Below are 9225 nucleotides of genomic sequence, written 5' to 3'. Positions count from 1 at the left end.
CTTGGCTTTCATGGTTGTTGGAAATATTTATCTATATCCACACCCTTGATCACGGGCGGTACTCCAGGTATTTGCTCTATGCGTTCATTTTGCTCCTTAAGCTGTTTCTGCAAGGTTAGTACTAGACTTTGTAAATCAGAATTAACTGGATTACCTGGGTCTCTATCTTGTGTTTCACTAGGGGTTCCACCGCTGCCAGAATTAATCAATCCTGAATGTGGATTCTCCAAAGTGTTGTTGTTTGGAGCAGATGTGGGTGGGACAGCAGGCAATTGGCGAACAAAAGCTTGGAGAGCGTTATTGACTTGAGAGGCAATAAGTTTTTGCAGAGCCTCATTCATGGTTTCAACGTTTTCGAATTGAGCCTGTCCATCTGTATAAGATCCATCAGGAGTGCCTTCACGAGATCGTCGTGGGGAGCCTCGTGGAGAACCTTGTGGAGAGCCTTGTGGGGAATCTCCCTGAAATTGTTGGATTGTCTGAATTTCTGGGTTTCCTTGAGTGTTGTCATTGTTGTTCGACATGATTGATACAATCAAGAAAATTAGATTGAGATATGCTTGATTATCAGATTCCCGGTAACGGAACCAATGAGAAGTTCAATGCATCAATGACAAAGAACAATAAGTTCCACCTTCTCAATGGTACCTCTGTTCAAGTTCCCTTCATGAATAGCAATAAGAAGCAATACGTACAAGAATTTCAAGGTGTTGAGGCTTCCTTATAAACAGGGTGAGGATAAGCGAGATTTCTCTATGTACATATTTCTACCTGATGCCAATGATGGACTGAAAGCTCTGGTAGAAAAGATCTGTTCTGATTCGCAATTCTTGGACCGTCACCTTCCGTATCAGAAGGTTGGAGTTGGTGAATTTCGTATCCGCAAATTCAAATTTTCTTTTGGATTTGCAGCAAAAAAAAGTTCTAAAAGGGCTTGGCCTCGATTTTCCTTTTGATCGTGATGACCTCACCGAGATGGTGGACTCCCCACCTGGCCTTTATGTTTCTGAAATTTTTCACTAGTCCCTTATTGAGGTAAATGAAGAGGGGACAGAAGCTGCAGCTGTAACCGCTCTATGATTGGAATGAGGGGAGGGATGAGAGAAACGAAAGTATCATCCATTTCTCTTCCTGATTAGAGAGATGAAACAGGCGTGATACTGTTTGTCGGTAGTGTGCTTAATCCTTTCTCAGAGTAAATTGTAGTATTGCTGAAGTTACCTTTAATAACGGTAGTAGCAAGTTATCTCCTTCTGTATAGGACTTTTTGTTATTCTGTTTTTTTTTAATATCTCTTTTGGTGCTTATCAGATTCCTTTTGTTTAGGATTGTTATTCATATAGGTTTCTCTGTATCCTAGATTCTCTCTAAGTTGTTACATTATTCACAGATTTTATGTACTACATTTGGCTATATAAAGCCAACCATATAATCAATACGATATATGTTCTTCTTCTGCCTTTATCACTCTTTATGGTATCAGGAGCCCTACTGCTCCAACGAGCTTGATCCTAAATTTTTTTTTAACCCACGCACTGCACACACAAATGGCTCCAAGTTCTCCAACTGTTGTCAATGCCGATAATACCTCCGGTTCAAAGACTGTTGTCCAGTTCAATCCCGTTGCTCAACTTCCCATCAAACTTACTGGTAGCCATAACTTTTCACTATGGAAGACTCAGGTGTGGGCACAATCTCTTTAGTCACCTTGATGGATCGAAACCAAACCCTCTCAGACTATCTCTGCAAATAACCAAGAAGTACCCAATCCTGATTTTCTTGCTTGGTTTCAGCAAGATCAGCTCATATAAAATGCTATCTTGGCATCTGTAGACTCAACAATTGCTAGTACAATTGCTTCTGCTGCCAATGCCAAAATGTCTTGTGATGCGCTGCACATTGCTTATGCAAACAAGTCCCAAACTCGTATCTTTAGTCTTAGAGACCGTCTAGCTCGCCTTTCCAAGGACTCTCGCCCTATTGCAGATTATCTTCATCAAGTTCGCTCACTATGTGATGAACTTGCCACTGCTGGATCCCCCGTTTCCAATGAAGAATTGGTTGTCAAGATTCTTACTGGACTTGGATCTGAATTCCGAGACCTTTCCGCTGCCATCCGAGCTCGAGATTCAACAATCTCATACGAAGAACTATATGAAAAGCTCCTTGATCATGAGCTTTTTCTTCATCATGAGGAAGCCAAAAGGACTCCTTCTGCTCCAACAACTGCTAATATTGCTCAGGGGACTGCGTCAACTCCTACACGCCAGGGATCCAACAACAATCGGAGATCAAATGCGCCCAACAACAACAATCTCAATCAACAAAGTCGCAATCAAGCATGGCGCAATAATCAGCAGCCCAGGCGCAACAATCAGCAACAGCAGCCTCCCAACAACAGCATTTACTGCCAGCTTTGTGATGGTAGAGGACATACTGCTCGTGTATGTCGGACACGGTCTCACAATCATTTTCAAGCTCGCGCTAATTATGCTGCACGCTTCCAAAATCAGCAAGCTCCGTGGATCGTTGATAGTGGTGCAACACATCATATTGCCTCGGACACTCAAAGTCTAGCCACTATGCAAGACTACCATGGTTCGGAAGATATAGTCATGGGCAATGGTAATACCATTCCAATCTCCCATACTGGTAATGTGAACATTAATGCATCAAATCACAAATTCCATCTCCAAAATGTTCTCTGCTCTCCAGCCATTAAATAACACCTCTATTGAATTCTTTTCTCGTTTTTATTTTGTGAAGGATCTGACTACGGGGGCGCCATTGGTTCGCGGATGGACTAGAAATGGGCTGTATGAGTGGCCACCGGGCGATGTTGAAGGTCCTCCCAAATGCAATGTTGCTGTCCCATATCACATGTGGCATCGACGACTAGGCCACCCTAATCATCGTGCTCTAAATAAATTTTTGCTTGATTTTTCCATTCCAGTTTCTGATTCAAAAACTAGTGCTATCTGTAATTCATGTTATTCCAATAAAAGCCACAAGATGCCTTTCTCAAAAACTTCTTTGCACAGTGATAAGAAATTACATTTAATTTATAGTGATTTGTGGGGACCGTCTTCGGTATTATCAATTGACAAAAAATGATACTACGTTTTATTTGTTGATCAATTTTCAAAATATATGTGGTTGTTCACGCTCAAAGCTAAAACAGAAGTTTTAAAAATCTTTCAAACCTTGCATCCCCTGCTTGAAAGACATTTTCACACAAAAATATTATCCTTGTACACTGATGGTGGTGGTGAATTTCAAAAATTAGATTCCTATTTAAAAACACATGGAATCGAACACTTAGTGTCGCCCCCATACACACCCCAACGGGTAGCCTTAGTTGAACGCCGACATCGGCATGTCATTGAGACAGCCCGCACCTTGTTACACCAAGCATCCTTACCTTCAACTTTTTGGAGTTATGCATGTCATCAAGCAGTTTATTTGATCAATTGGATGACTACACCAAATTTACAAAATAAATCACCTTTTGAAATCCTATTTCAAACAGTGCCTAATTATAATTTCATCAAAGTTTTTGGATGCTTATGCTACCCATGGCTTAAACCATATTCCAGTAATAAACTAGAACCTCGATCTACACCATGTGTTTATTTAGGATTTTCTAATAAATTTTATAGCCATCAGTGTTTTGATCCAGTTGATTCAAAAATATATGTATCCAGGGATGTAGTTTTTCTAGAAGACAATTTTCCTTTTCAAAATATTTTTTCAGATTTTAGAAGTAAGGATAATGTAGCTTGGGATATTATTTCTATTGAACAACCAGCCAAATAGGATAATAATTCAACTTTAAATTCCTCTTATCAGCTTCCACCACCGGTGACTATATTGCCCACGGTCACTCAATGCCCACAGGCTATCACATCTGCTTCTGATGGTGTCTCTCATTAATCAGGTAATATTCCTTCTCCTCATACCTCGACTCCTACTTCTCCACCTTCCACACAAGCTCCACAACAGCAGAGAACTACTTCTCCTCCTTCAATCTTGGCACCTCAAGTTTTGCCCTCACAGTCACTTATCACATATCAAAGACGAGAAAGACCATCCACTCCTAGCCAAAATCCAGGTCCGTCCCACTCTACATCTGCTTCGTCACTACATCAGCCGCAAATGGCTTCTTTCCCACCTCGACTAGAATCCTCTCAGCCTATTCAGTCGGATCCACCAACCCAAACCCAATCAAACCAGCCAGCCACCAAAGTGCACCCAATGATCACTCGATCACAAACTAATAGCCTTAAACCTCGTCAATTTCTCACAACCACTACATCATCTCAAAAAATTCCCACAACCCATAAGCAAGCCAAGCTAATTCCCCACTGGAATTCAGCAATGCAAGCCGAATTTGATGCTCTTGTTCGCAACCAGACTTGGGATTTGGTTCCATGTGACTCTTCCAAAAACGTAGTGGATTGTAAGTGGTTATTCCGTATTAAGTATAAACCTGACGGTTCTGTTGACAGGTATAAGGCTCGTTTGGTTGCCAAGGGATTTACTCAGCGTCCTGGACTAGATTACCGTTCCACCTTTAGTCCAGTAGTCAAGCGTGCTACTGTCCGTCTTGTCCTAACTATAGCCATTCAACTTGATTGGCCTGTTCATCAGCTGGATGTTAACAATGCCTTCTTGCAAGGTAGTCTTGATGAAGAAGTCTATATGCGGCAGCCACCGGGATTTGAAAGTTCTGAGAATCCTACCCATGTATGTCGTCTTCAAAAGGCAATTTATGGCCTCAAGCAGGCTCCTCGTTCTTGGTATACTGAACTCAAAAACTATCTGTTTACTTTGGGTTTTTTTAAATCCCGATCTGATTCCTCGCTCTTCATTTTGCATAAGTATGGGTTCACTGTGTACATTTTGGTCTATGTTGATGATATTTTAGTGACTGGTAATCGCCAACGAGGTGTTCATTATATCATTGAGGCTATTCAAAACGTTTTTCACTGAAGGATTTAGGACCTCTTCATTACTTTCTTGGTGTTGAGGTAATTCGTTCCTCTACTGGTCTCTTTCTCTATCAACAAAAGTACACTATGGACCTACTGCATGAGGTTGCGATGGATAATTGCAAAGGTGTTTTTACACCCATGACATCTACTGTTGTTTTTGACCCCTCACCTGATGATCATCTAGTTGACGGTTCGTTATACCGATGCATTATTGGTAAGCTTCATTACCTTTCTTTCACTCGTCCCGATATAGCTTATGCTGTCAGCAAGTTGTCACAGGCTATGCATCAACCGCTTATGTCACATCGGGTTGCTCTTAAGCGGCTTCTCCGCTATCTCCGTTCCACTACTTCCTATGCTGTACACATTGCCAAGGAGAGTGACCGTAGACTGCTTGCTTACTCTGATTCAAACTGGGCGGGAGATCCTCATGATCGCACCTCCACCACTGGTTATGTTATCTATCTTGGTCGTTCTCCTATTTCATGATCTTCGAAGAAGCAACGTTCAGTTTCTCGTTCTTCTACAGAGGCTGAATATCGGGCAGTTGCAGCTGCTGTTACCGAGACTAAGTGGCTCACCCATCTTCTTCAAGAGCTTCAGTTTCCTTTAACTGTTGTTCCGAGAGTTCTCTGTGACACAACACCACTTATATTTGTGCCAATCCTGTTTTCCATAGCCGCATGAAGCATGTGGCTATCGACTTCCACTTTGTCCGTGAGCAGGTTGAGCACAAACAGCTTGAAGTTACCCATTTACATGCTGCGGATCAAGTTGCGGATCTTCTTACAAAGCCTCTTCCACAAGCAGTTTTCAATAAACATTTTTCCAAGTTGGGCGTTGTAGACCTCGATGCCAACTTGCGGGGGCGTAATAACGGCAGTAGCAAGTTATCTCCTTCTGTATAGGACTTTTTGTTATTCTGTTTTTTTAATATCTCTTTTGGTGCTTATCAGATTCCTTTTGTTTAGGATTGCTATTCACATAGGTTTCTCTGTATCCTAGATTCTCTCTAAGTTGTTACATTATTCACAGCTTTTATGTACTACACTTGGCTATATAAAGCCAACCATATAATCAATACGATATATGTTCTTCTTCTGCCTTTATCACTCTTTAACCTTGGCGTAACTAGTAAAGTTGATGCCATATGACCAGGAGGTCACGGGTTCGAGCCGTGGAAACAGCATCTTGCAGAAATGCAGGGTAAGACTGCGTACGATAGACCCTTGTGGTCCGGCCCTTCCCCGGACCCCGCGCATAGCGGAAGCTTAGTGCACCGGGGTGCCTTTTTTTTTTTTAGAGTAAATTGTAGTATTCCACTACATGGGAGATCGATATGTGCTCTTTTTGCATCTTTCTTGTATTGCTTGTACTTCTTTGGTGCTCAGAGTTAGCTCAGACCGCTATCAAACCCTTCTGCCTTGAGGCAAAAGTAAATTTTTTTTTGAAGAGTATTATCATTCGTCTTGGCAAAATCACATTGTAAACTACCCTTCTTTCAACATATTATATACTTATAACATTACATTTCATTTGGAACACAAAATGGTTCCAAATATATGTGACATTATCTACAAATGAAATATTTTAATATTTGTAACAAGATAAAAAAAAGTGCTGGTATCGCGCTTGTGAACAAAGGCAACTGAGCAGAGTCCGAGGAGGAGAGTGACTGCGGCTTTTGACTGTCTCAAGACTTTGTATTGATCCCTAGCAGATTTTAAATCAGTAAAGGTCAAATAACATTACTCTGATATTAGATGCCATTTAATATAAATATACATAATTTGAATTAAAAACAATGAGTCAAGAGTGTGGTTACGTATCAAAAGGTATAGTTAGTTCAAGTTGTAATTCTAGAGGACCCTGAATAAGTTGGACACCATTAAATTGGAATAAATTACTCCAGATGAGTGTTTGGATAATGATGATAGGCTATAATTACATATTTTAGTCGATTATTACATTCCAATTCACTGGAGTTTGAGCTTTAATCGCGAGCGTTTTGTACTAAATGTGTGTTTTATGCCTTGTAGGAGTGATTCCGAGCTATGTAGATGTTATGGAATGAATTCAAATTATCTGGAGCTTTGAAGTCTGAGTAAAAGCCCAAGGAATTAAGCCGGGATCGTGTTCGGGGATCACGGATGATAGTTAAGAACAAACGAAGAATCGAGTAGGCATATTGTGCTTTGTCTAGTAAAATGCATATAACTTTTCGCTGAGAATCCCATTTGGGCTCCAAAATGTATGGTTGGAAATCTAATTCAAAGGGCTACAACTTTCATGTTTTACGTTTTTCCGAATTCCAAACAAAACAAGGTGACAACTGCGCGGCCGCGCACTGGCCGCGCATGTCAGGTAGAACACTGGTCAAAGTGCAGGGTCAATCCGCGGTTGATCCACGGCCGCGCACGTCTGTCCGGGAAAAGTGTCATTTTTCGCGTAGGAGAAGGTACAATTATTTGGGCCCGACCCCACTTGGTATATATACATGGAAAAACGGTATTTTGAGGACTTTTGACACACTTTAGGCCTAAGGAGCCTAAGGAGACGAGAGATTCGACCTAAGGAGGAAAGAACACACTAGGAGCAAGGCGGAGGATTCTTCTACGAGTTTTTCACTTCCTTCTTCCAATTTCCATTATTGGTTATGAATTCTATTATTGTAGTTATGCATACTATTAGGAATAGCTAATTTGTTATCTAGGATTTTGATGGAACCTCTTGGGATGATTTTCCTGTTACGTTAATATAGATTTGTTGTAGTATTTTCTCTATTTGTTCAACTACGTTATTATTGTGGTTAGTTGAAGAGCTCTCAATCGACTGTGCCTATTTAGTGTGTATTACTCGGGAGAGAGTGCATATTTAGATAGTTGTTGAAAAACATCACTCCTAACGTATATGAGGGATCAATACAGAGGGTTTAAAGGTGGGATTAGGGATAACGAAACCTTGGTGCGATCCGAGTGAGCCGTACTTAATGCCAGCTAGCGTAATTCGGGAGAATATGTCTAGTAAATTGTGGTGGTTACTCGGGAGAGAATTACAACACTCAGAGCGCTCATGATCGGTAGAGAATACTTAGGCGAATTTATAAAAAACGTAGCGGAAAGGATTTCGACAATAGGGGAAATCATAACTCTAGACCTCCTTTATCTTCTCTCTAACCCTTAGTATCGTTAGTTAAACACAAGAATCTTAATATCTATAAGTTATGAATTGTTCAAGCTTTTCTTCTTGGTGATTGCGAACAGCTGTAGCTAAGCCTTAGTTCTCTATGGGATTCGACTCCGGACTTGTAAAGTGGATTATATTTGCAACGAGCGCTTAGTCTTTTATAAGACATAGTTGGGCGTGATCAAATTTTGGCGCCGTTGCCGGAAACTAACGGTGTAGCTGTAGGCGTACATATTGCTAGGTTTCAAGTTTGAACTTTTATTTATTTATTTATTTTGTTATTATAACTGTTGATTTGAGAAAATGACATCTTGAAATTATGAGAATTTAGGTGTAGATAATTCTACTATTGATCCTCATACATATTGTGAAGGAAACCACCCGTATCAAAATTATCAAAATATTCCCGAGAGCGAGTTATGTACACCAACTCAATCTTATTTGTGGAATGTGTGTGATGGTGAAAATAGTCACTTTTATGGTTGTGATTATATTTCTTATCTTCCCCCAACACCTTACTATGATGGTTCTACCTTTTCTTGTGACGTTAACAGGAACAAAGAACCTGGGGATGCAGACCTGAAGGAGATCAAAGATATGTTAAAGCGCCTTCTGGAACAAAATAATGAAAAAGAATTGCAGATAGAAAAGCAAGAGGCAACTATTCGCAACTTGGAGGCTCAAGTGAGTCAAGTGGTTGAAGCTTTTAATGCTCAGCAAGCCAATTTTGGGGATATGAGCCAAGAAGAGCGTGAATTTGAGGTGCTAATTGAGGAGGTCAGAGTAGAACATCAACAACCTAGCCAACTACAATTTGAGGATGTCGATGTTGAAGAAGTGAGACTAGAGTCAGCCAAGGACATTGAGGATATAAATTTTGTTCACTCTGGTATCATTGATGTTGAGGAAGTTAAAAGTCCTGAAGTTCATGTGTGTGAGTGCATTGGTCCTCACTCCAAACATTTTTCTACATTGTGCTTGGATGATGATATGGAAATAGAGTCATCCGAGCCGATTGAGAAGTCAAGAAATGAGGAACAAGGTG

The 9225-nt window shown here is 40.6% G+C and overlaps 1 pseudogene; it reads left to right on the top strand.

The window, feature by feature from the left end:
* Positions 1–571: 571 nt before the first annotated feature.
* LOC109221956 lies at positions 572–1199 on the top strand (annotated as a pseudogene).
* The last annotated feature ends 8026 nt before the right edge of the window (positions 1200–9225 follow it).

Source organism: Nicotiana attenuata, unplaced genomic scaffold, assembly GCF_001879085.1.
Source record: "Nicotiana attenuata strain UT unplaced genomic scaffold, NIATTr2, whole genome shotgun sequence".
NCBI classification, from domain to species: domain Eukaryota; kingdom Viridiplantae; phylum Streptophyta; class Magnoliopsida; order Solanales; family Solanaceae; genus Nicotiana; species Nicotiana attenuata.
The sequence above is the reverse complement of the archived record's forward strand: the minus strand, read 5'-3'. Positions and strand labels throughout refer to the sequence as shown.